General features: G+C 36.7%; 1 protein-coding gene across 1 annotated transcript in view; it reads left to right on the forward strand.

The window, feature by feature from the left end:
• Positions 1 to 27608, forward strand: part of GABBR2 (gamma-aminobutyric acid type B receptor subunit 2) — a 780512-nt gene that overhangs the window by 414167 nt on the left and 338737 nt on the right. The gene's annotated exons all lie outside the window — the stretch shown is intronic.

Below are 27608 nucleotides of genomic sequence, written 5' to 3' on the forward strand. Positions count from 1 at the left end.
TTTCTTGGCTAAGATACTGGAATAGTTTTCCAATTTCTTTTCTAACTCATTTTTACAGATGAGGAAACTGAGGCAAACAAGGTGTTTGCTCTTAAGTGTCTGAGGTCAAATTTGAACTCAGGAAGATGAGTCTTCCCAGTTCCAAACCCAGCCTTCTATCCACTGCACCACCCAGTGCCCTAATGAAGAAGACAGCATGCAAATAACTGTATTCAAGATTTACAAAATGCCAATGGCAGGTAATCTCAGAGGGAAGATGCCAATAACAAGAGGGGGCAAGGAACCAGAAAACAACACTTGTAGAAGGTGAGATTTGAGTTGAGTTTGCAAGGAATGGAGAAAAGAACAGATGCAGGTGTTTCCTGGACATATATACAAGAAAGCTCAGACATCTGCCACTTCTCTACTCTTTCACATCCAGTCATTTATCAAGTCTTGTCAATTCTTCCTTTATACCATCTCTTGCATCAAATTTTCTCCACTCACATAGCTACCACATTAGTCAAGCATTCAACAGCTTTTACCTAGATAATGACAACATCCTCCTAATAGGTTTCTCTGTCATGAATCTTTTTCTTTGCCAATCCATCTTCCTTCTTTCTTTGAATGCTCTTCTTCCTCACCTTAACCTCAGCAAATCCTGATTTCTTTCAAAGGTCAAGTTCCTCTTTCTGAAAGCCTATTTTGATTCCCCAGTTGCTAAATATCCTCCTCCTTACTGGCCCCAAGGAAAATTATTTTGTATATGTCTTGTTTTTACTTTTCTGTGTACATATTGTTTCCTACTCCACTTTGTTTTTGTTTTAAATCTCCAGTTTCTATAACCAGAGCCTGTTTCTTAATAAATGCTTCCTATAAAAAAAAGGTTGGAAAGGTCACATAGTACCAAATCATGGAGGACCTTAAATATTATGCTAAGATTTTACTCTGTAGCAAAAAGTAGTCATAAAGGTGAAATAGGAGAGAATGTCCCAAAGAAGAAGGTGATTGACAGCATCAAATACTGCAGAGAAGTCAAGGAGAATCAGAATTGAGAAAAGGCCATTGAAATTAGCAGTAAAGAGATCATTTTCTCTTTTGAGAGAGGAGCAACAGCTGGATAATGGATTTAGAAATAACATATTAGAAGATGGAGACTTGAGAGGAAAAAGAGTGGATGTACCAAGTGTATGTAATCTTTTTCAAAGATTTTAGTCACAAAAGAGAGGTGAAATAAAGGATAATAGCTAAGAGAAATAGTCAGATTAAATGAAGTTTTTGTGGAAGAGAAAAACTTAGGCATGTTTGTAGATTACAGAGGAGGAATTAATAGAAAGAAAGAGAATGGGGAAGATAGTGGGGACATCAGAAGAGGATAAGATTAAGTGTACAAAGAAGAACAGGTAAAAAAGTGATACAATGGATAGAATGCTGGACTTGGAGTCAAGAAGATTTGAGTTGATAATCTGCTTCAGACACTAACTGTGTGACCATAGTCATGTCATGTAACAACTTTTCTCAGATTGAGTTTCCTTATCTGTAAAAAATAATAATAATAATAATAATAATAAAAGCAAAAGCACTTACCTCCCAAACTTGTTGTAATGATAAAATGAGATAAGATATATTAAATGCTTTGAAAACCTTGAAAATACTACTAAAAGCTACTATCATTATTTTATCATTATTATTTAGAAGAGTTTCCTTTGGCAAAAAAAAAAAAAAAAAAAAAAAAAAAAAAAAACAGAAGAAGAAGAGTTATCTAGGATGGGAGTAAAAGAGAATATTGTAGAAAGAAATAACTTAGTGATATGAGATTGGATGGGGGGAGGAGAGGAAGAGAGGAAACAGCAAATGACCTCAAATTTTTTTTTAGTCAAGTATAATTGAGGTCCTTGGATAAAAGGGTGAGGGAGGAGTGCTGTGACTAGATTGAGGCTCTCCTTAAGAGAGCTTGGAACTGGGACAATGGGGAGTACCATAGTGAATCAATTTGGGAGAAATGTGCTATTTAACAAACTACAATGAAGGCCCAGTTGAGGTTAGGAAACAAAAATTTTCAGTGAACTCAGCCATTATGATTTGATTATTTCTTCTCTCTCTATTCACTAGCAAACAAAAAGGAGCAAAGGATATGGGAATAATATAAGGTAGGGATTTGACAAGACATGATAGTCATAGGACAAGGGTCTTTAGGGTAGATAATAATATTGAGTTAAATGAGTTCAAATAAGGCGCATTCTTTTGATCAGGAGGGGAAGAAAATGTAGCCAGGATAGGATTGATGACCTAGGAAAGAATTGAAATTTAGAAGAAATGGAAATCACAACGGAGGTGAAGAACATGACTTAGGATTATAAGGCATAGATAAAAACATAGATAATTTTTATAAAGGAATAAAAGAATTTTGGAGTTCCTAAACATGGGAGTAAAATACTTATGGGTGATGGTAAGGTAAGAAGATGGTAAAGGAAGCTTGAGAGGAAATCTGAAATATGGAAGAGACAAAGTAGAGTGCCACAAAAACTAGAGTAGGAGAGAATTATAAAGAATGGATTGAAGGACAGCTAGGTGATATAGTGGATAGAACATCAGACTTGGAGTCAGAAGCAACTAGGTTCAAATCCAAAATCATTTCAACCTCTTTGGCCCAATTTTCTCACTTATAAAATAAGCTGGAAAAGGAAATGGCAAAATACTCTGGTTTTTTTGCCAATAAAAACCCAAATAGAGTCATAAAAAGTCGTGACTAAATTCTAGCACAAAACCTCATATACAGTAGATTTTAATAATAAAACATAAAAAAATTGAGTTGGTGCTCCAAAATGTTAAATTAAGAAACACTAAAAAAAAAAAAAAAAAAATGCCACTGCATTTGACAATCAGAAAGTCATTGGTTTTCTCTGAGGCAATTGTTTTACTCAAATGATTCCAGACTATGGACAGTTAAAGACTGGAAGAATGATAAGAAAGTAAGAGTGGTAGCTACAGACTATATATACTTTCTTCAGTTTGGAAACCCAAAGCAAGAAAAGATAAGACAGAAATTCCTGAGGGTAGCAAGTTCAAGAGATAGCTTTTTGTTGGTCTTTGTTTGCTGGATCTCAGTATCTGACTTCAGACACTTAACATTTACTATCTGTTTATCCTTGGGCATTGCCTTGTAAAAAAGGGGAGGGGTGGTGCAATTATTTGGCCCAGTGGACAGGGCACTAGTCCTGAAGTCAGGAAGACCTGAGATTTGGGGGAGAGGTGTATTTTACATAAAGGAAGACTGAGTGTGTTTGTGGACAGAAAGGAAGCAATCTGTGGAGATAGAGGGATAGAAGATAAAAGAAGTCCTGGAGGGAAGGAAGGATCCCTGACAGTTGCAGAGAAAATCCCTGGAAACAGTGACTACAACCTACTTCCATAGAGTCATTTTTCCTCTAAGACAAGAGGGAAATTGTGTATGTAGGGGCTGGGGGGAAGGAACAGGGGCAGTAACAGAGGTTTTTGAGGTATGATCCTAGAGGAACTCAAGTCAAAGAATATCAAATTTCTAAGTATTGTCTTAGGGTAGCAGTTGAAGATTTGAAGACAGTGGAAAAATATTAGAATAATGGCTAAGGAAAAAGTGAGAGGAAACATAAGAAATGAAGGAGAAGATTCCCAGGCATTGCTAAGGAATCAGCTAAGGTTAAATAACGTGAATTTGTAGTACACAGAGTCACTGCTATGCATCTTAAACAGGCAAATTAAAGAAATAGGTCTTCTGTTCCTTTGGGAGGAAAGTGGAACACTGATTTCAATCTTACTAGCGTAACAGTTGGATCAGGGCAAAGTTTTGCTACTGAACATTACAAGGAAACATGGAGGAGTTATAGTACAATAATAGCTAGCATATGTAAAAAAAAATGCTTTATATTCTCTAATTGGCTTCTCACAACAACCCTGGAAAGTAGATATTATTATTATCTTCCTTTTATAAGGTAAGGAATCTGTTGAGGCAGAAAGAGGGTAAGGGACTTACCCAGGATCACACTCCTGGTAAGTGTCTAAGACTGGATTTGAACTCATATCCTCCTGCCTCTAAATCTAGTTATTGTCTGAGTGAATGTCTGAAATTTTCTTTTAACCATAGGACTCCAAGTACAATCTTCTACATACTGTGTCCCCACCCCTTTCCTATACCGGGACAAGTCAACTGAAAAACTTACAAAGGTTACAAAAGGCTTTTCAGCTCACTCTGGTCCTCCATTCACACTTATAGCAGACTTTATTCTTTCTTTGTTTTTTGTTGCCTGCCTGATCCCTCCCCTGTCTTCAAATTTTTTTATTTGTGGCCCCATGATCTTGATGTTAAATCATTTCTCAGTTTCTAGCTCATAAATTCGGTTTGGCCAAAGAATCCCAAGAAAAAGCTTTTCTTAAGCACTTACTAAGTACTTACAAATACAAAGGTCCCTACTCTAAAAGAATTTATAATCTAAAAAGAAGACATGTCACATAATGGGGAATGGTAGCCAAGAAAGGTGATTGATCTAGAAAAACACAGAGATGGTAGATGAAACTCTAGGGCATCCTATTGACATGTCTTTTTCAAAGGCAATAAATAGTACTGATGTGCTTGATTTTGGTACCAAATGTTGGGGCTCGGTCATGTGAAGAATTCATAATGACCTTGCCCTTTGTCAAAAGGTAAATTTAGTTAGGAGAAGAAGTTACAGACAAAATGAAGAGTACAGTAGACACCAGGAATGGTAAACATGAAATAGAGTTGGGAGAGCATACAGTTAAACAGGAAAGTGCTTTTAACAATTAACCAATGGAAAAGACAAGTTCCCTAGTGGAACTCACAATTAACCAGTAGAAAGAAAATACTCCATGAGGTGGGGAGTATACCAATGACTGGCAGATTAAATCCATAAAAGGATTTAGGATTCTAAAATAGTTATAAGAAAGAAAAAGACACTATGGCATGGAACACTACCATGGTAGGCTAACCCAAAAGGGATTCAGCTAAGATGGCATGAGATATGGATAGATTTGTAGGGGAAATTTAATCTCGGGGGTTTGATGTAATTTGAATTTCTGACTGGACACAGCAAAGGGGAGGGTCATCCAAGACTATAAGGTTAAACTGATCCCCATCCCTGCTTGCCTCAGGGAGTAATCTTATCAGTACTTCAATCTTTCTCTGCCAACCCCACTTAGTTACTCAGGACCTCATCAGTACTGTTTATTTGATTCTAGTTTTTGTTTATTTGAGGGATTTTAGAGCAAGAAGGAGAATGTGTAATGGAAAAGGTAGTAAATGTGGAGTACAAAGGTAGGGTAAGGTTAAAAATGACTAAAGTGAACATGAAAATTCCTGGCCCTGGGAGTTCCTTCTTGGTCGTGATTTCTGGGAAACCAGTTTAGAAGATAGCACAGCAGAAGCAGAGCAAAAAATAAATAAATAAAAGTTAAAAAGATTTGGAACAGTAGCTAAGTGGAATGTGATCAGAAGCTGCTAAGAAATATAAATATGCATTGGGGAGGGATTAATTTAGGTTAAGTAGCATGAATTTGTAATATACCTCATTGCTTTATGGATCTTACATAGGCAAATTAAGAAATAAGTTTTCTATTCAAAGCTATAAACTTAGTTCTCTTAAAATCCCATTTCTCAGTAATAACTCTGAATTCAGGAGACCAGAAGTCATGGAGAACAGTCCAAATTCCATATCCTTCTCTCGAAAATCCTTCTCCTAGATTTGGATCTTTTGGAGAATTTACAGTCACCTTCTTTACCTTAGAATCTCTTGCCATGGATTATAGGAGGAAGCTGAGAAAAGGAAGGAGAAATGTCATCCATTCTGGATATATGTACAAAAAATGTATATTGACAAAAGATGGAAATAATGAGTCCTGAAGGAACTTCTCCAAGTTAAGTATGTTAATGTGTAGCTAAAGAAATTAGGCATTTATCTAAAAAAAAAAGTTGGAATTACCAATTAATCATCAATAAACATTTATTAAACACTAAGTACTAGAGATCAAAAGGGAAAAAATGATACTGCTCTTTGTTCCCAAGAAGCTTACATTCTAATGGAGAAGACACAGGTATGTGCAGGTAGTTATTTACAAAATATATAGGAGTCAATAGAAGTTAGAGGCTAGGGTAAGGACTCCAGCAGAAGGTAATGCTTGAGCTGAGTCTTGCTAGGAAACCTTTTGACCATATTATCCATGGGGTTTTCCTAGCGAAGATATTGGAGTACTTTGCTATTTCCTTCTCCAGGAGATTAAAGCAAATCGAGATTAAGTAATTTACCTATCACAGAACTAATAAGTGTCTGAAGGAGGATTTGAACTTGGTTTTTGAATTCCCTGAGTTCTGAACACTAAAACATCTAGCTGCCACTTTTTACACCTCATTCACATTTAAACATCCTATAACCTAGTAACACTGGCTTGCTTGCTGCTTTTGTTTCTTTTCTTTTCTTTTGGAGGTAATGGGGTTATATGACTTGCCCAGAATCACACAGCTAGAAAATGTCTGAAGCTAGATTTGAACTCGGAGTCTCCTGACTCCAGGATTAATGCTCTGTACAATGTACTCCCTTGCTGCTTCTTCAACAAGATTCTCCATCTCTTGACTACATCTCTCTCATTGGCTATCCTCTATCCCTAGAATGCTCTCCCTCCCTTCTCATCATCACATCCTGACTTTCCTGATTTCGCTTCAGTCTCAGCCAAAATACTAACTTTTATGAGACTTTCCTGGTCCTCCTTAAAGCCAATGCCTTTAGTTTGAAATTATCTCCAATTTATTCTGTCTCTATAGAGTTTGTACACAGTTGTTTGTTGTCTCCCCCATTAGATTGTGAGCTCTTTGAAAGCAAGGACTACATTTTTGTTTTTTCTTTGTGTTTCCAATGCTTAACAGGATACCTGGCACAGAGTCAATGTTTAATGTTTAAATGTTTAAAAACATTATTGACTTGACACAACTTGAAGGAAATTGATGCTTCTTTTTTAGGGGCAGAGGTCAATATAGCTAGACCATAGAGTATATAGAAAAGATATATGTACAAAAAGACTGGAAAAACAGGAAGAATCAAATTGTGAAGGATGTTGAAAAAGGTACTAAACCCTAACTACCCTCAATAATAGAAATCCTATTACTGGTTAACAGGTAAATCAAAGAGGGAAAAAAACAACCTTATACATAACAAAATATTTATAATAGTACCTTTTGTGGAAGCAAAAACTGGAAATAAAATATGTGTACAACATTTGAAAAATGGCTGAGTGAATTGGGAGCATATAAATGAAACATTATTGTATTTTAAGAAAAAAAATTTATTTGAAAGGCAAGTTGAGCAGTTGAAAGGCAGTGTAGTACAATGGAAAGAGCACTAAGCCTAAAAGAGAGGATCTGGATTTGAATTCCACCTTTGATACTTTGATACTTACTGCCTATGTAATTTTGAGCAAATTACTCTGAGCCTTCTTAATACAAAAAAAAAAAAAAATTTGAGGCTAGATTAAATGGCATGTGAGGAGTCTTCCAGCTCTTGATCTATTATTCTATGAGGAATTCAGAGAATTGGAAGATCTATATGTATGAAAGAAGGAAGAGTGAAATAAAGAGTCAGGAAGGTAATATACATAATTACTATAGTAAGGTAAATAAAAGTAATGCAAAAAAAGCAACTAAACTGATTAACTGTGATGACAAATATTGAATCTAGAGGTCAGATGACTATTATTTTAATTGTTTAAATCCTCTGATTTCCCAAAGTTTTCTCCTCCTACATCTTTGCTTCCATCATTTTAAAAGCTACAAACTACAACCTTCTAGAAATTATAATGACTCTATCCTCTGTATCTACTTATCTTACCTTTGACTTATCTCTTCTGTTGTGACTGTTTTGTCTAAATCAAGATAATGGAATGCTGATAACAGGTCTGTCCCGACTTTAAGACCAGTGTTCTTGGCATTATACAATACTACCTCATTCATATAACCAACTTTCATCTAGGCGTGCTCTTCTCCAGAGTCCGCATAGGCCACCATGATTCTTTTTTATTGAAAAATGCACCCAATGTCTATTAAGCACTTATTTCTAAGATAACCCCTTTATACTAATTTCAGATCTCCATTTCTAGACTTATCTTCTTTTCCTCTAGAGAATTACACGTTTTGGTGGCTCTTCCAACAAATTCTTGTTTCCATGATTCTTTGGTTCCTAATTAATTGGTAAAGGGCAGAGAAACTTTATCTACCAATGTCCTTCTGTACAAATTAATGGTTCCTGGCTCATGTTCTACTTCCCCTGGGGTAACTTCAGATCATTGGGGAAAGGCTGTAATTTTTAGACCTATTCTCAATTTTTTTAAATGTTCAAAAAACTTGAAAGTTCTGGCTCCTACTCAAGTGCAATGGAGAAAGGGACAGCTCTGTGTTCTGGACATGTGGAGGGAGAAATAACTTCTGATTGGTGGAGAAAATAGCTTTCACTATTTATCCACATATTCTCTTTCCACATATATCTCTCCCTAAGAGTGGCCAGATCAACTCAAGAAGTCTCAGCTTAATATTATTTCTGCCCATTGAGAGTCATCTCTCCCTCCATCCACATCACAAAGCACAGGACTTACTCTTTACTCCACAGTAAAAACTAGCAAACAATTTCTTTTAATAATAGGTGTGGAATCATGATACATATATAATCTGCATCAGAGTTCACTGTGTTGGGGAAAGGGAAGATAAGGGAAAGAGAAAGGGAGAAAAAATTTTAGAACTCGAAATCTTATAAAAATGAATGTTGAAAATGAATAATTGGAAAAAGTCTTAATAATAATAATAACCAAAAAAAATTAAGAATGGAATTGTGTTAGCAATAATAATAACATTTATATAGCAGTTTAAATTTTGTGTTTTATAGATGAGGAACATGAAGCTGAAAGAAGGAAAGGGACTTTCCTAAAGTCATCCTTCTAGCTAGTTCCACCTAAAGCAAGTGATTTTTACAAGGTCATCAAATCTTTAGCAACTTCTATATACAATGAGGATTCTCCAGGAAAGGAGAAAATAACAGTCTTTTTAAATTCATTTATATCAGTGCTGATACAGAACATAAAGACTTCAGCCAAACTGGGAATTTGTTATAGCCCTTTAATATTTTCAAAGTGCTTTACATGTATCATTTTGTTTGACCCTCACAATAAGTGAGTGCTATTATTATTATTCCTGTTTCACAGAAGAGGACACTGAGGCTCAGAGAGTAATTTGTCTAGGATCACATAGCTCATAAATATCTGAAATAGGATTTGAACCCAGGGCTTCCTGACTCCAAGTCCAGCAGTCTACTCTATCACCTAACTGTGTAATAACAGAGAAGACAGTTTTGGGTTGAAAGGGAACTTGGAGACCATCAAATCCAAACCCATCCTCTGAAGGCTAGAGAAGTTAAGCAGTTTACATAGGTTCACACAAGTAGAACTGGAAAAGGAATTTCCATTCTGACATTTAAACACAACATTCCCAAGAGAGGCAATATGACGTGAAGAGAGAGTCAGGAAGACCTCCAAGCAGGTCCTACCTAGATATGTGATCCTGCAACATGTTATTTAACCTTTCAATGCTCCAGCTAAATCCCTAAGCCTGAGTTGCATAGAGGAAATTTCCTTAGCAGTATTTCAATGTACCAATAAAATCACAAGTGTCATGAAAAGGAAGGAAGGAAAGGAGGGAAGGAAAGAGGGAGGGAGGGGAGGGAGAGAGGGAAAAGAAGGGGGGAGAGAGGGAAGAGAGGGGAAGAGAAGGGGAGAAAGGGAAGAGAGGGAGAGAAGAGAAAGGGGAAGGAAGGAAAAGAGGGAAGGAAGAGAAGGGGGAGGGAGGGAGAGAGGAAGAGAACAAGACGCAGGGAGGAACAAAAGAAGAGAGGAAGAAAGGGAGGAAGCAGGGGGAAGGAGGGAGGGAAAAAGGAAAGGAGGGAAAAGAAAAAAAGAAAAGAAAAAATTCTCAAGAAGTATGCATTCATTTTCAGCTTAAACATTTCTATACACAGAGTGTTCACTACCTCACAAGGCAGCCATCTATTCTATTTTAGGACACCTGGCTCCTCTTTTTTATATTAATCCTCATTCCATCCTCCAAAACCACACTGAAAAAATCTGATCTCTCTATTTGTGTCTCTCTGTGTGTCTATGTGTGTATCTCTCTCTCTGTCTGTCTCTCTATTTCTGTGTCTATCTGTATCTTGTCTCTGTTTCTCTCTATGCCTCTGTCTTTTTGTGTCTCCTTCCCTCTCTTCCTCCCTCCCTCTCCTTCCTTTCTTCCCTCTTTCTTTCCCTCCTTCCCTCCTTCTCTCTCTCTCCATCCCCCTCCCTCTCTTTCTCCTCCTCCCTCTTTCTACCCCACTTTCATGTTACAGCCTTTTAGACATTTGAAGCCAGCTATCATGGTCTTCTCAATAGGATAATTCTCAATTAGCTTAAATTAATAAAGTGTCCTAGGGAGCTCCTGCCAGAGCAAAACTGACCTGAATTATTCACAGTTTAGCATTTCCTCTGTCTGTTTATCCTCATTAGCACCTCTCCTAAAGCAGCACCTTACTCATCTCAGAAGTCACCTTTTTTTTTCATTTACAATATTTTAATGGATTTCTCTTGAATGAGCTATTTCATCAAATGAAGACACATTTCATGAATGAATAGAAGTAAGTCTATAATTATATAGTTTTAGTCAGGTAGCAGCAATGAATTTTCCAGGCAAATCGGGGGCTATATATAGCAACTACATTTGAATGACAAAGTAGGTTATTGCTCGTTCCACAGGAGAAACAATACAGTGATCTTTTTTTCACTATGATTAGCATTTTAAAGTAACTGTAAATTAAAGCATATATGCCAACTGAAAAGCACTAAGGTATACTAGAGAGAGACCTGACCTTAACGCTGAGAAGATCTGGATTCGAGTCCTATCTCAGTCACATACTGATTGTATGATCCTGGACAAATCATTTGACCATATAGTATTCCAGGCATCACTATAGTATAATAAAATGCAAAGAATGTGCTAACCTCTATTGATATAGAGGATTTTCTCTCCTAGGAGTTTCTTATGGCAGTGAAATCATAATTTCTATCCCTATTCCTGACTATGTTCACTTTAAATTAGCATGGAATTTTATTTGATCTCTACAAATTATCTAATTGTTATAGAATCTCAGAACTGGGAGAGACATTAGAGGACATCTAGTCTAATCCCTACCATCAAAGATCTTTTATCTCTAATACTTTGGATAGACCTTTGTTAGAAGACCTCTAGTAAAGGGAAATGCTTTCTCTTTTGTGAGTCAGTTCATTCCACCTTAGGATACATCCAGGAAGGTCACTTTTTTTTCCCCATTACATTAAATTGAAATCATCTTTTCTATGCTTGTTATATTTCTCTGTTTTCCCTTTTTCGTTCCTTCTTTCTTTTTTCCTTTATTAGTTTCTTCCTTCCATTACTTTCTTCCATCATTTTTCTTTCTTTATATTCACATTTATTAGTTTCTTTTTTTATTTCTTTCCACTATTCTTTTTCTTTCTTTTATTTTTCCCCATTTTTTTCTCTCATCCTTCCTGGGGAGGGGGGAAGCTTATTATTCCTAATCTTACTTATTGGGTAAATATTTTCAATTAAAAACTGAATCTTTCTTATTTATCCTCTTTTATTAATACCTGAGTGGCCATTAAAGTCAGCATCTTCTTGAAGAGTGAGTATTCTTTTATTTCTATGGCTTATGAAGAAAATTATCATATTCAAAAAATGTCAGTAGCATTTATAAGACAAATGTGGCTCTAATTCCTTGCTAACTCCCGGTAAGGCTGAGATCTCCATTTTTTTTTTCCCTCAGCCTGGATGTCAATGAATTAACAAAGGCTGCATTCTCTCTTCCCTTCTTGAATAATTCTCATTATATATAGAAACTGCTAGCTCATCTGCAATAAAATAAAAAGGGGAGGTTGGGCTAAATGACTCTGAGGTTCCCTTCAATGCTACATAGTAATTCTATGATCTGAGGTCCTCTATAGTTCTAATGAAAATGTTATTATTCCTTTCTTCCTTTGGTAAAATCTCCTCTATCTCCTCCCTTACCTTTTTCTCTTCCCCTTCTTTTTTTCACTCTCTCCCTTTCTTCCCTAATTCCTTTCCTTTCTTTCCTCTATTGTTTATGACTCTAAAATTAAAAGGGCCATCTAAAATCTAGAGTCCTGTTTTCAAACAAGTAGTCTTATGATTAAAAGAGCAATGTCATCAGTTTAATTAAGTCCTAGGTTGTGGAAAACTCCACAGGAACCTGAGAAGGAAAAGATCAGCACAGACTGGAGAACTCACTCATGGAGGAGATGGGATAGGAGGCAAGAAAAATGTTTTATAAGCAAATTCTTATGGACACACCACTTTTGCTGAGATAAACCATATGTCCACCTGTCCCTACTCACCTTAGCACTCTTTTAAGATAAACTGCAGTCCTGGCATAATGAAGGAACTAGAGGTAACATAGGTTTAAAAAGAAACATTCTGATTTTGAATTGGATCCAACGCAATTCATTATTTATGATGTTCCTACTGGATGTGAAACTCTGTTCTTGAAACTGAAGGAGATACAGTGATGAACCATTTGATTCTGTTTCATTCAATAAACATCAATTTCATGCAGGATTCTGTGCTGCACACTGGAGATACAAAGATGAATAAAGACAGAATCCAAGTATACCTTGTTTCTCTCAGCAGGGAGGCAGACAGTAAATGAGGAATGGGGCATTTGTTGTCAGATATAGCCAATGTATTGGTTTGGTTTACTTTACTTAAATAATACTTAAAATATATTTTAAAATACTGGAGTGTGGTTGCTGAGCACATTACAGCTTCTTAGAACCAAGATGAGAGCTAGGGGACATGTGGATGCCTAAAGGTAGATGAGCAGCCTTGAAAATGTCTTGGCAAGCCATCAGACTTGAGATGCTAGTGCTCTCTGAACACCCCATATATCCTGTGAAGCTGTTTTAGCAGATGAACTAAACCAGGTTGATAGTAATAGACAGGCTTCAAACCCATCAATGAATTGGAGGATGTCTACCCCAAGTACGTGAAAACTTCCCCTGGCAGAATGTACAGATGAGAACAATTTGTTCCAGTAGTCATAAAAAGTGTCTGAAGCAGGGACTGTGGAGTGCTTTAGAGCTCGCTCAGACATCAGGGATGCCAAGACTGTCCACTGCATCCAGGTTAGCTAGTCATCTTGACTTTTATCCCACTGAATTTTGATGCTCCTGGAAGAAAAAGTGAGGTGGAAAACTTTGCTCAACTCTGCCTCACTTAAATATAATTCACAGGCAAGTCAAAGTATCACCTTGTGATTGATGTCACTGGTCCTCTTCAAAAATAAGTGACAAACAACAACAAAAGTCTATTTGCTAATATTGTATTTAAGATTTTTGCATCAATACTCATTAGGGAAATTGTCTATAATTGTCTTTCTCTGTTTTGACCCTACCTGGTTTAGATATCAGCACCATATCTATTTCATAAAAAGAATTTGATAGGACTCTTTTCCCTAATTTTTTTTTTCCTGAGGCAGTTGGGATTAAGTGACTTGCCCAGAGTCACACAGCTAGGACTTCTTAAGTGTCTAAGGCCAGATTTGAACTCATGTCCTCCTGACTTCAGGGCAGGTGCTCTACCCACTGTGCCACCTCGCTGCCCCTCTTTCCCTATTTTTCCAAATAGCTTGCATAGTACTGGAATTAATTGTTCTGGGTGTTTTTCTACCATTGAAATGAACAGCATTTCTCACATGTGTACCTTTTACCAATTCAATTTTTCCTGTTTCTTTATCTGATCTCCTCCTCTATCTCTTATTTTCCCCTGTCTCTAAAAATTTGATAAGAGCCTATACTATTTCTCCATGATGTCTTTCTGATGGAAACTGCAAAGCTCCATCAATTTTGATCAAGAAGGGTATCTTGACAACAATCTTTAAATGACCACCCAGTGTCACCTTTTCCAGCAGGTGCCAATTAAACCAAAGTGAATGAACCTTTCCCTTGGATCAGCTTATTTCTGGCCTGTGAAGACAGATGAGCTGATCTTACCGAATTGAATTGTCCCTCTCTTGGGCTCTCTCATTGATCTGTCGATTGACTCGAGGCACCTACCCACATGACAGGCACTCTGTGCTGTGAGGCTTGTGAAATTGTATTTTTTATTCTTCCTATATCTCATTGGGACTTGCCATTCAGATGAAGATATTATTTTCCTCTAAATTCTTTATTGGACTCTTTGATGTAAACATCAGAAAAAGCATATGGGGCAGGCCTGAGGCCTATATCTGCTATTATTTTTTAATAGTTTCTCATTCAATGACTGAGGACAAAGCACTATTTCCAAGTCCAAGAAATATAGGCCATGGTCATGCATGGGCCCCCAGCGACCTCTGATAAGGCTTTTTCTCAGTTAGAAAACTGGTCTTGAAGAAACAGGGAAGGTATAAATTCTCTGGGGGACTTTTTGTGTTTTTCAAAAGGAATCCTGGATTGATTTCCCTTTGAATGTTGTCAGCCTACCTGTTCAACTAGAAAATGCAGTCATGCAGTTTGGCAAACAAAAGGTGGCTAGGGCAATGTTGTCATAAATCTGACATCTGCCTATACATTTGTTATGTTTCTCCATTTTGAAGATAAAACATAGAGGGATAACAAGATGATTATACTACTCAAATTCATAGCGTTGTTCTCCATCCCTTGAAGTCATGACAAAAAATATCTTTCTCATGTTCTCCCCAATTCTTTTTAACAATCAATATATATAAATTGGTCATCAGTTTAGGCTTGTGCATTGTACATCATATTTAAGAAGTATAAATCAAATTTGCGTTTTGTAGGTATTGTGTAGATCACTATTATAGGGACCACATTAAAAAACATGTTAGCCTCATCCTCGTTGACTTTAAGTTAGGCTATTTCAAAAGTTTCTGCTAGGTTTTTTCCCACTTTTTTGTTTTGTATTAAAATGACAGCAAAGTTTTTGCTGCTTCTCATTGTTATCACTGCTGCTGTTGTTTCAAACACCAAACAAGACTTAATGGAATTTTATTTGGGAAGAGTTGGGAAAGGAAAAGAAGAGAGAAATGAATGAGAGTGGAATACAACATGAAATGAAGTAGGGAGGGAAAATTGATTTAGCTTGGAAGTTCCATGGTCTAATGCCTAGAGGCATGAAACCTAGGTTTGAATGCTGACTAAGACACTCAGCAATTTGAGAATGTCAAATCCTTCTACTTTTGTAGATCTCATTTTTGTTCTATGTAAAATCATAGGATTATAGATTTAGACCTTGAAACTCGTCTATTGTTATCAATAATCTTATGAAAAAATGTTCTAAATCACTAATAATTAAAGAAATGCATATTAAACCATCCATACCCATCAGATTTGCAAAGCTGACCAAAAAAGAAAAGGAAAAATATTAAATGGGTTATAGGAAAATGGCTATATTGTAGCAGCTTTTTTCTTTTTTTATACAAGACAATTGGGGTCAAGTGATTTGTCCAGTGTCACACAGGAAGTGTTAAATATTTGTCTGAGGTCAGATTTGAACTCAGGTCCTCCCGCCTCCAAGGCTGGTGCTCTCTCCATCTAGCTGTGCCATCTAGTTGTCTCAGAAAGTAACTATATTAATACACCATTGATGTAGCAGTGATCTGGTCCAGCCTTTCTGGAAAGAAATTATAAACTGTGTTCCAAAATTTATTAAATTATGCAAACTTTTTCACTCCAAATACCAATAATAGGTCAAGGCCCCAAAGCAATAAAGGAAAGAGAAAAAAGGCCAATCCATATAAAATCTTTTTTTTTCTTTTTATTGAGGCAATTGGGGTTAAGTGACTTGCCCAGAGTCATAGAGCTAAGCATATGAAATCTTTATAGTAGCTATTTTTTTTATAGGGACAAAGATTTGGGAACTGAGGGAATATCCATCAATTGAGGTTATGGCTGAATAAGAATGTGATAGAATACTAACCTGGGAAAAATTTGTATGAATTAATACAGAATGTAGTGAGCAAAACTAGTAAAGCAATATATCAATAAAAAAGAAACTCATCTATTCCATTTCCTTCCTTCTAGAGAGGTCTGAAACACTGAGTCAGTTGACTAAGGGTTAAACTCTTAATATATATTATCTCATTTGATGAGGATAATAATATTGGAACTACCTTCTTCACAGGGTTGTCAAGAGAAAAGCTCTTTGTAAACTCTTAGATACTATATATTCGTTCACTGGAATCTCAAAACTATATAGTTTTATGGATTTGACCTGAAGTTTCAGCATGTTATAGTATGACATTTCTAATTTATGATGAATTCAAGCAAGCTTCAGTATCAATCTAAGTCTTGTTGGCAGTAATAACTGAGATCCTGTAGAGGAGGCAATTATTGTAGAAGAGAGCTCTCTGCTTTGTTGGTAAGCCCAAAACCAATCACTTGCTATTACACCAGGAGCTTATTGAGCTGCTCTCTGCAGTCTACGCTAAGTTGTCCTGTACTGGTATGACCTCTTCAGGTCTTCCCCTCTACCATGGTCTTCAAAGGAATCACAGCTGTTCTGCCTCTCTTCCCCAGGAGTATAAAGGCTCAGCTCTTTTGGTCTTAGCCCCAGAGATTCTTGCTGAGGCACTGAGCCAGTAAAAAGGTAACTCTGAAAGCCAGAGGAAGCCCTCAGGCTTAGATAATCAGGTTTGGTTTGGGGAGCTGGTGGTGGTGGAAATAGTGGTGCTTTAACTCCTTTCCTTCTACTGCTTTCAGGGGAAATTCGGGGAAGTCTAAACATTTATCTGAATCATGATATAGAATCTTTAACTCATTGTAATCTTTCTCAGATTTTAAAGCTCTTCACAATCTCACTCGTTCCTTCCCTATCAGTCTTCTTCATAACATACTGTACTGTCTGGGAACACTGGTTCTTCTGTCATTCACTCCAACTCTATGACTTCTCACTGTTCTTTTCCCCCATGCCTACAATGTCCTCCAGCCTCCCTTCTGCCTCTGTTGATTTTTTTCAAGACTCAGCTCAAGACAGGTCTTTAAAAAACATGTCCCAAATCCTTCTATTGCTAGCCCCTGCCTCTAAAATTGTCCTAGGTCCATAGTTGTATGCACATTGTCTTCTCCAAAGAGCACTACTTCCTTGGGATTGGAACAGCATTTTTTTTCCCAGCACATCATGAGTGTTTAATAAATGCTTCTTGTTATTTTCATTGTTGGTCACTAGCCTAGGTCCGATTCATGTCATACTGGGCACACAAAACTAGGAAGAAAATGGGATAAGGGGATTCTTTTTAAAATCCATGATGCCATGAGTTGCCACACAAATCAAGCTAAGAGCAAGACTAGAAAAGATAAGACAAAGTTGATGGACCTTGAAATTTATTAGTAAACCACTAATACCCAAAAATTCTGAATTCTCTACATTGGGCACATCAGTGTTTTTGTAAAATGAATGCTGACTTCATTCTGGCTCTGTACTTCCTATTTACATTTCTTCAAAAATCTCATGCATTTATTATCCCTTTCCCACCCCTTTCTACTCCTGCACCTTTCCTTCTTGCACCAATTGACTGAATCTTTTTTTTTTTTGCTACTTTTAATTAAAAATTTCATTTATTTCACAGCCATGTGTAGCTGTATAATGTTAAGTAAACAAACTCTGAAGTTCAATAACCTTGAACTTTAGCAGCTCAACTGGATACAGCATATAACTCTGTATGTAAGTTGCTTTCCCAAGGAGAACAGTTTATGTGAAAAAAAAAAAAAAAGATCTAGATGTTTTTATGGCCTGCAAACTCATTGGTAGTCAATAATGTAACCAAAAAAAATTATTATCCTAAGCTGAATTAATAGAAAAATAGTGTCCAAAATGATGGAATGTTTTTAAACTCCCCAAAAATTCTCATTTAATTTCTTATGCCAACTATTGAAAACCTATTGAAACTGGAATGGGGAAAATCCCAAGGTGGAAGGGATAACTGTATATTCCACTTTAGGATAGCATTAATGGTTAAGCACTATTGTTTTTCCTTCTATGAAATCTAAATTTGTCTCCTTAACATTCCATCCGTCATTTCTAGTCTATGACCAATCAGAAAAAATCTAATCCCTCCATCATATAACACCCTTTCAAATATTGGAAGATTATCATGTCTGCTTTAAGTTTCTTCTTCTTAGAGCAAAATATCCCTTCATGTGAAATGATCTCAGATCCCTTTACTTCTTGATCACCTACCTCTGGATGCTCTCTGATTTAGCACTAAGGCAATTGTATAGAGAGTGGATAGAGGATTTGGCCCAGAATCAGGAGCCTGGAGTCTTCCTGACCTGAGTTGAAATTCCACATCATGGGCAGCTAAGTGGCGCAGTGGATGGAGCACCAGCCCTGAAGTCAGGAGGATCTGAATTCAAATATGATCTCAGACACTTAACACTTCCTAGCTGTGTGACCCTGGGCAAGTCTCTTAACCCCAACTGCCTCAACAACAACAACAAAAAATTGCACTTCAGACACTTACTAGTTCTGTCATTAGACAAGTAATTTGGCCTCAGTTTTCTCAAGTATAAAATTGGACCAATAATAGCACTTACTTCCCAGGGTTATCATGAGGATCGTATGAGCTATTTGTAAAGCACTTTGCAAACCTTAAGGTGCTATAGAAATGTTAGCTCTTATTGCCTAATGATTGTTATTAGGTGATCTCTGAAGGCCCTTCCAACTCTGAAATTATCAGTCTCTAAGTTTTGGGGGGTTTTTTTCAGTGAAGGTATCCTTTCCCTGAGTGAATTTCTTAATCTGAAAATCATCTTCCTGGGAAGACAGGCAGCTCCCCTACTGACAAATTATCCCTTCTTAAATCCAGTACTTTCCCTCTGTTAGTTATTTCCTATTCATCCTGAATAGTTTATTTTCTCTATATTTGTTTTCATGTTACTGCCCCTTCCCCCATTAGAATGTGTACTCTTTAAGGGTAGAGACTGTCTTTTGCCTCTTTTGTTATCCCCAGCACTTAGCATAATGCATGGCACACAGTAGGTGCTTAATAAATGTTTGTTGATGGATTGCCTCTCAGCTTAGTCCCCTGTATGTATTGTTTACCCTAAGATAGCCAAGAAAGGTTCATCATATGTAATAACTATTGCTTTTCTTTTCTAATCTACATTTGTAGTAAGGAAATCACCAGTCTAAGACCCTATGAAGTCCCATTTTAAGCATTCTCCAATGGCAAAAACAATTCCCTAAAGCAGAGGTTTTTAACCTTTTTTTGTGTCATGGACCCCTATGGCAGCGGATGACCAGGTGGTACAGTAGATAGAGTGCTGGGCCTCAAGTCAGGAAAACTCATTTTCCTGAGTTCAAAACTGGCCTCATACTTAATAGCTGAGTGACTCTGGTAAGTCACTTAACCCTGTTTCCCTCAGCTTTTTCATGTGTAAAATGAGCTGGAAAAGCTCCACTCCAGTATCACTACCAAGAAAACCCCAACAACATAACATTTGTACTCTTTCTGTTATTGTCCACTTGCATTTTTGTTTTTCTTCCCAGGTTATTTTTACCTTCTTCCTAAATCTGATTTTTCTTGTGCAGCAAGATAACTGTATAAATATGGATACATATATTGCATTTAACATATACTTTAACATGTTTAACATGCATGAGACTGCTTGCCATCTAGGAAAGGGGGTGAAGGGAGGGAAGGGAAAAGTTGGAACAGAAGTGAGTGCAAGAGATAATGTCGAAAAATTACCCAAGCATATGTTTTAGCAATAAAAAGCTATAAAAATAATAAAAAAGGAAAAAATAAATTAATTAAAAAGAAAAGCCCAAAGGAAATGATGAAGAGTTGGACACAAATGAAAAATAATTTAACAAAAGACAGGCAAAACTTAATGGGCCCCTTCTCAGAATAATGCTTTTAAATGCATAGAATAAATATATGGATTTATTAAAGAAAACAACTATCTCAAAATACAGTTATCAATTTAAAAAAATTCACTCAATACAAACCTTCTTTAATTTTCTATAACCTAGGAGAATGCTTAAAATGGGACTTCATAGGGTCTTAGATTGGTGATTTCCTTACTACAAATGTAGATTAGAAAAGAAAAGCAATAGTTATTACATATGATGAACCGTTTTTGGCTATCTTAGGGTAAACAATACATACAGGGGACTAACCTGAGAGGCAATCCATCAACAACATTAACTTCAGTCTGCTTTTCTCCTCTGTTATCTGGTAAGAGCTGCTCTTTGCCCTTCACTGGTCCATATTGATCTGAATGCAACCTACATATATATGGTCTGTTTTTATTTGTTTGTTTGTTTGTTTCTACTCTGAATTTGACCAACACCAAATAACATGGTCATTTCCATTTGCATAGTAGAACAGAAAGAGGATTGTGCATGAAATTGCAGATCTCTATTATGTACAGGCAAGCTATAAATTGTATCCAGATTTGATTTCTATAAACCAAAATGAAGCCTATAATCACACTCTTAGTAATACTTTAAACTTCTCCCTTTTTCTGTTTTCATACACAGAATCCTTTTTCTAAGCCACAGATTGTTTGTTTTCTTTGTGGAGGTATCTTAACCCTAGGGAGTGAGACTGGAGTCTTGCAAATAAAAGAATCGCCCAGGGGGATGGGCAATTGTGAGAGCTTTTTGCTAGCAAGTTAAGGCACAAGCTTTAAACTAGTGCCTTAAGGGATTATGCCTTAACTTTCACTCTTAAGGAGTATCACATTGGTTGTAGAGATTGATTGTCTTTAACACAACATTCTCAGAATGCGAAGCTTCACTCCAATTTCATTCAACAATTTTGCATTATTCATCTACTATGTGTCCAGAGGTTGTCATGATTGTTATTTGTCCTTCATTCTCAAAAAGGACCATGACATCAGGGAGGCGATGCCATGATGTGCAAGGGATTTGGATTTCAGTGAGGAAGGGCTGGGCAAGGTCACCTGCCTCACTTTCCCCTCTAGAGCCATCTGGGTCCAGTTTCAAGGGCATTGTACTGGTCATTGGGAAGACAAAGACAAAAAAATAAATATTTCTTTTCCTCAAAGATCTTAGAGTCTATTAGAAGGGAACAATGTAGTAAAAAAAAAAAAAAAAAAAAAAAGATATGGGAAAGATATATGGGTGAAGTAGATAGAGCACTGATCCTGTAATCAGGAGGACTTGAGTTCAAATTTAGTCACTTAACTCCAATTGCTCAACCAAAAAGAAGAAGGAGAAAGAGAAGGAGAAGAAGGAGAACAAGAAGAATAAGAAAATGATGGCATTTAAATTTTATAGAACATAAATGTGGAGGATTCTGGAAAGGTGGCAGAATAGGTCACAAAATTCCAAACTGTCCAGATCTCCCCCCTCCAAACAAGACAAAATAGCACCTCAGGGTAAATGTAGATCAGGAAAAATAAACAAGAATTGATATTGAACAGTAGTTCTCCTGGGACAACCACGGAAGATTGGAAGAAAAGATACCATTACAGAAGTTTGGCTTGTATGAAGTGTAAGTACTCCCTGGCTAGCTCCCCTGAAACAGCAAGCAGCCAGCCTTAGGGTCAACTGTTTGGGAAAGTAACCTCAGCCTCATTCACAGGAATCAATCACAGGAATCACAAAATCCCCAACAAAGTGGGGAGTTTGGCATCTGAGTTGGGGAAGATTGAAGGCACCTCTCCTGAAAAGGGATGCCAGAGCCAGCTGTGCTACTGAAATGCAGCCCTGGGTGAGAAGTAACTGGTGAATGCAGAAGCAGTGGGGTAGGAGCACTGCTAGATGTGGGCAGTTTGGGGGGAAAGTTCTTAATTTGGAGTTTCAGGATAGAGGGGAGAGCTGAAAGAGAACCTGAAGCCAAAGGCACCATCCCCCATACTCCAGGACTAAAGGTGATTATAATAACAAATTCCTATTTTAAAAAATGAGCAGGTAAAGTAGAAAGAACCTTACCATAGAAGGTTACTATGGGAATAGAGAAGACCAGGATTCATCTTCAGAGGAAGATACTGAAGCAAAAAAAGTCTTACCTACCCCAAAGAGTAGCATCAAATGGTCACTTGCCCAAAAAGAATTTATAGAAGAACTCAAAAAAGACTTTAAAAATAAAATAAGAGAGATTGAGGGGAAAAAAGACAGTGAAGGAATAAGATAAAGGGGAGAGAAAGTATAGAAAGGTGTGTAAACTAACAGGAACAGGACAAGATGTGTAGATTAATGGGAAGGGAATAAAGATAAAGAGGGAACAATATATGTATATATTTGGAAGGTTATAAAAGTCTTCTAAATTCATATAGAACAAGAGGGCAAAGAGAAAGGGTGGGGGGAGAAGAAAAGGGAGGAATCTTTGGTGGGGGTGGATTAAATAATAGGAGGGCAAAGTAATAGGTAGTAGTAAAAACAGAGAAGTCAGAAGGGATAAGAAACAAGATACATGCAAATATAAAATAAAGATCAGAAGTAGAAATTATTTTTAAAATTAGGCGTGTTAATCATGATCTCAGACAAGGTTAAAGTTAAAATAGATTTAATCAAAAAAGAAAAATATGGATAGTATTCTACATATCAGCCATATTAAGCAATATTGTTTTATATTATTTTAAAATACCAAGATAGTATAAGGTTGGAATTCTGTGGTGTCAGAAATGAGTTAGTAAAGAAAAATATGAAAGGACTTGTTCATATGAAGAAAGATGTTATCCATCTTCAGATAAACAGAGGACAAGCAAGCAGTCTTACATAGATACATATGAATGTATATGTGTATACAGGTATGTGATTATAGATATCTATGTACATGTCTGTGTATGTATGTGTATATTTATGTAAAATATATCCCCACTCAATTGTAGCCTTCTTGAGGATAGGGAGAAAAGAAGGAGGGTGGGGGAAGAATAAAGTAGTAAGTGCACAGCAGAGAAAAAAGAAAATTTGCAAGGAAGCAAAGAAAAGATAGACAGTTTCAAATATAATGTATAGTATTTGTTATATAGGCTTTCTTGAAATGGACATATATTGCTTTATATTTTGAATCATTTCATATTATGCTGTGCACATGGCAATTTTCAATGGAGAAAACTGGCAACTAGAAGAATCAGAAAAGGTCTTTTATAGAAAGTGGCACAGAAACTAAGATTAGAATGGTTGCTAAGGATGCCAATAGGCTGGGGTGAATAGAAAGAGCATTTAGAGGCATATGAGACTCAAATAAAATAATCAATTTAAAGCATTTTGAAGAGACCAAGTACTATATAAATGCCAGCTATTATATATAAAATGGGAAGATGATGGTATAAAATCACCTTGGAAAGACTGTCAAAATTCAGGTCATGAAAGGTTTTCGATGTCAAACAGAAGAGTTAGTTTGTGTTTTCCCTAATCAGTATGAAATGATATTCCTGATAGGGAAGTCATATGGTCAGACCTGTACTTTAGGAGATTGGGATTCCTTCCTAATATCTTAGAGTAGAACTAAGTCCTCAGAATCCAAGGACTGGCAAGACAACTCTTTTGTTCCCAGAATGATTTAAAGTATTAGGCACTATATGGAATGGGGCAAGCAGTCTGCCATTATCTTAAACTTGTAAATCTAGATTCTGCCCCTCAGATATGTAATTTAAATCCTGCTCTCAATTGTTACTCTTCATTCAATACTAGATAACCAATCCTTACACACAATTCTTTGTTGCTTTGACAAATAGAAAATAAGGAGTAATCTCAAAAATAATTTGGTTTTGGCTTAGGGGTCTAATGAGACACACACACATATATTTATTTCCCAGCTGTCAGTCTCATCTTTCCCAGTCCTACTTCCACCCCTTCTATATGATCAGAGAAACATAGATTTAGATGTAAAAGGGATCTTTCAAAACATATAATCTAGCTTCCTTTTCATTTTTCAAATAAAAAAAAAAAAACTAAGGTTAAGGTCACAAAGCCATGATTTGGATCCAAGTCCAGTGACTGTAAATTCAGCACAGTCTCTGCTGTACTGAGTTTCTTCCAGCCCAATCCCATCCAATTCAGCAGAGCCAGATTCACTTTGCTAAAGCACCATTTTGCTCATGTCGTTCCGCCTATTTAAAAACTCTATATTACCTGTTTGTGTTCTACAGAATACTATTCATGTTTCTTAATTCATCATTCAAGGCCATTCATGATTTGAGCCCAACCTATATTTCTCACTGTAGCATTGTTCCCTTTCCTTCTAATTTTGCACTCCTTCCCCGCCCCCCATGGTAACCAGGTGTTCTCAATTACCTATTGGTCCAAATGCAGTTATAGAAATCTGGATCATCTAAAAGCCTGAGTGTGGTCTGTGATTGCACATATTGTGGGAAGATAAGGAAGAAGGGAACAACAATGAAAGTGCAATCAGAAAATAGCAGTGATGGTAAAAAATGATTGTAACATTCTATTTGAATTGATATAAATTTTAAAAACCACTTTCCCAGGAGATATATATATATATATATGTGAATATATATTATTTATAATGCACACACACATACACATACATATTATAGGACAGCAATTTTGCATGATTACTTTTCTTTGTAGCTCTATACATTTTTCCCCTTTTCCAAAGAATCTCATTTCAGGAAAGCATTGATTTTGAAGATTTTGAATAATTGGTTTAGCTATAGGTTTCAGTATTACAAGTCATAAATTCTACTAGTTTGTTAAATCCAGAAGATACCTCTGAGCACTTACCATCTCATCAGAAACTGAAAAGGAGACTTTCACAGCTTTGATTGACTGCACAGTGAAAAGTGTAATAGAATTGGAGGCAAATGACCTGTTTACAAATCTTGCCTCTATTCATTTTACTTTTCTATGAGCCTTATCTGTAAAATGCTTGGAAAAACTGGTCTCTGAACTCCTTCCCAACTTCTAAACTATGATCCCAAGATCCTCAATAAGTGGTCTTCCAGTCTTCCCTGAAAAGCTTCCTGTGAAAGGGAAATTGCTGCTTCCTTCCCAAGGCAATCCATTCCATTTATGGACAGCTCCAATGGACAGCTAGGTGGTACAAGTCAGTGGGCCTGGAGTCAGGAAGACTCATCTTCCTGAATTCAAATTCAGCTTCAGACACTTTCTAGCTGTGTGACCCTGGGCAAGTTACTAATCCAGTTTGCCTCAGTTTCCCCATCTGTAAAATGAGTTGGAGAAGGAAATGGTAAACCCTTCCAGTATCTTTGCCAAGAAAACCCCAAATGGAGTCACAAAGAGTTGGATAGAACTGAAAGAACTAAACAGTTGTTAAGTTGTCCTTGCCATTAAGCCAAAACCTACTTCTTTGCAATTTTCCCTGAAAACAGAAGCAATTTAGGTCATTTGGAATACACATTCTTGCATATTCATTCTTGCTTTCTTCATTATTACTTGGCTAACTTGCCATTTCCTTCTCTAGCTAACTTTACAGATAAAGAAACTGAGGCAGACAAGGTGACATTACTAACTTTAATTCTATCATAAGATAATGGAAAGGGTATGGCCCAAAATTGAATCCTAGCTCTGCCACTTATAGACTGTAAGACCCTGAGAAAGGTACTGGATCCTCCATGGTTTTCACTTTCCTCATCTGTGCAATTCGAGAGTTGTATTCAATAACCTCTGAGGTCCCTTCTAGATCTAAGTCTACAAATATCCTTAACATATGCATAATCTAATATGATATTTCTAACACAGTCTTTATTTACATATTATATATAGTATGCATGTATATATTTATTATATTCATATTTTAACATATAAGTTGCTCCCCAAATTATTTTCAAAAGCAGGCAGCCTAAGTTCAAGAGCTGATACTTCAATAAAAACAGGGAAGATTTGATTTGGTAGCAAAAATCCAAAGAAGCAAACCAAGGCCTGAGTCCAGCAATATGCAAAGGAACAAGACAGTCATGGGATAGCTATAAGGCAGGATAGAGCACCAGATCGAGAATCAGGAGGACCTAAGTTCAAGTCCAGCCTCAAGACACTTTCTAACATCATACCAAATAAGTTACTTAACTTCTTAGTCTGTTTCCTTTCTGAAAAGAGGAAAATAATAGCAACTGGGATGCTAGTTGGCACCTTAGTGCACAGAGTAGCCGACTTGGAGTAAGACAGACTCATGTTCCTGAATTCAAATCTGTCCTCACCAGCTGTGTGACCTTGGACAAGTCTCTTCACCCTGCTTGCCTCAGTTTCCTCATCTGCAAAGTAAGCTAGAGAAAGAAATGACAACCATTCCAGCATCTCTGCCAAGAAAACTCAAAATGGGTTAGGTCATGAATAGTCAGAAATGATTGAAAAATGATTGAACAACAAATATCACCTCCTCCCAAAGTTGTTATGAAGCTCAAATAAGATAATAATGGTAAAGCACTTAGCGCTGTGTCTGGCACATAGTAAATGCATCTAAATGTTAATCGTCATCATCATCATCATCATTCAATGCAGATACCAGGCAGATATTGACTCCCTTCTCCCTCATTTTATGCTTCCTGATGCATGTGAGTAGACACTGACTAAAAGACCAGCTTTAATTTAAGCAGAGTCAAGAGGAAGAAGTAAAGGTATATGAGCTCTGTGGGAGTAAGCCAGGACTAAGTCCCTCTCATCTGCATCAATTGGGCAGAAGGATACAGTACTGGTAATTGTATCTAATTCAAACCTGAATCATAAAAGTAGTCTCCAGTGTTTTACCCTTGTTGAATGAATCAGAGGGGATTGGGACAGTCTCAACCCAGGCAAGTTTACCAAGCATGAGACCCACTAGCCCCATTCTGAAGTTGTGCCCGCAGTGTGGTTTTTTATAAAGCCAAATTCTGACTCAGGGTCCAGAAGGCACTGATGTAATCCATGCCCAATCTCCACCCTGCTAAAACCACTGGCAAGTTTGGCTCACAGATTATTTTTGAACAAGCCTAAAATACCCTAGAAAAAGTCCCCCAATTTCTCCAGAAGATTTTTTCTAGAAGAATAATTTTGTTTATCATTAAGGTCATCATCATAAAACATTTGTTTAGAAAAGGGGACCTATGGTAATATAGACTTCATGAATGGATAGATTTCAGAAGGTCCATAAACCTGGATGGAGAAAAAAATTACATTATAATTTTCACTAGCTTTTAACTAAAATTTAGCATTTCTTTTAATTGTGAATGAAAACAATAAATCTTATTTTACAAAGAGTTATTAAGTTTTACCAGACTGTCATGGTATCTATAATAAAAAAAAAAAACTTCTTGCCTAAAGATATGGAGAAAATGACTGAGATTATAGCTCCATTGGTGATAAAATTCCAGAATAAGAATTCCATAAATAATCAACCTACTCTAGGAAGCCCAGGTCTAGAAAGGACCTATATATTTCTTCTAGGGAGAGAGAGGGCTCTACAGTGGCAAACACTGACCTAGGGGACTTAGTCTAATTGCCCTTGCAGCCAGGTGCTTTTTGTTCAGAGTTGCTAAGTGGTCCCACAGGTTCCCTTTCCCCACTGTGTCTTTAGGATAGACGCCCTACAACTGTTCTCACTGCTGCTGAATCCTCCATGACATTG

Source organism: Sarcophilus harrisii, chromosome 1, assembly GCF_902635505.1.
Source record: "Sarcophilus harrisii chromosome 1, mSarHar1.11, whole genome shotgun sequence".
Lineage (NCBI taxonomy): Eukaryota > Metazoa > Chordata > Mammalia > Dasyuromorphia > Dasyuridae > Sarcophilus > Sarcophilus harrisii.